Source organism: Myotis brandtii, unplaced genomic scaffold (assembly GCF_000412655.1).
Source record: "Myotis brandtii unplaced genomic scaffold, ASM41265v1 scaffold151, whole genome shotgun sequence".
NCBI lineage: Eukaryota > Metazoa > Chordata > Mammalia > Chiroptera > Vespertilionidae > Myotis > Myotis brandtii.
In genome coordinates, this window is record NW_005355461.1 from 362650 (window position 1) to 363871 (window position 1222).

Here is a 1222-nt window from a genome sequence, read left to right on the forward strand (position 1 = left end):
CAAATATATGAGGTCATGCTTTTAAAAACTGGCCAGAGATGCCAAAAATTACTGAAGGCTATAAAAAGTGGACACTTTGGAACTGCATGTGATTCAGGAGATTTTGGGATGGGTTCCCAAGGTCTGTCTTAAGCAGAATATTTGGACAAATTTGGATTTGATTTGTGAAAAATTTCCTTAACATACTATACAGTTATGTACAGTATAGGGTGGGGCGAATGTAGGTTTACAGTCATTCATCTAGAAAGCAATACAATAATTAATAAATAATAATACAAGAATAAACTCTGTGTTTTTTGTATTCACAATTGTAAACCTACTTTTGTCCCACCTGTATTTATTATGTAATAGTAAAAATTGCTTGAACACCCGTTAAATATGAGCAAGACATTCTAACCACCACCTTTCTCTTCATGTAGCTAAACTTTTCATTTCTACTGCAATGTACTAGTTCTTTTAAGTGATATAAATTAGCACTATCTTTTGGATTTGAACTGAAGCAATATGATGAAGTTTACCATGAAATATGGGACCAGGTAGTAGTTTCCCAAAGCAAGTTTTTTTCATTAAGGTCACTTAATCTCTGGGCTAGAAGTCACTTGACACTTTAAAGATCATCTAGTCCAAAATTCTTTAACTTTGCCTTACAGACATTGCCAAACCCACATCCTCATTCTACTTAAGGCTAATCATTGCATCTTTAGAAAACTCTGGCTGCTAGGAACTATCTCCTTATAGCTTTCACCCACTTATACTGGCCGGTTTCATTGGAGCCATAGAGAAGTAACTTATCTCCTTTCCATATAACCAGCCTTTAAATATTTAAAGACAATATGATCTTATTTACATAAAGTGGAATCTTTCATCAGTGTAGCCCAGGGCTCAATCCAAGAGGCAGAACAGATGCGGAAGAAAACAAAGGGAATTGCCATAAATCAGAACAAGATTTGCTAATTCTATCGGCCAGGTGTAGCTCTCCCCACCCTCTCCCCGTTCTGTGCAGCCCCTATTGTCAGTCAGCCTAGTGCAGATGCACTCCAAATTCCATAGCCAACCCTCAGGGTACTTTGTTGTTTCTAAGGAAGAAAGTGGGCACTTGTGGATAAATAAAATATATACTTTCCTTGTAGCATTAACTAAGCAGGGCACTGATAGTTTTCATGCTTGTCAAAATAGTATGGATCAAGTGTGACAGTCATTAAATCCATCCTTTCACTCAGCT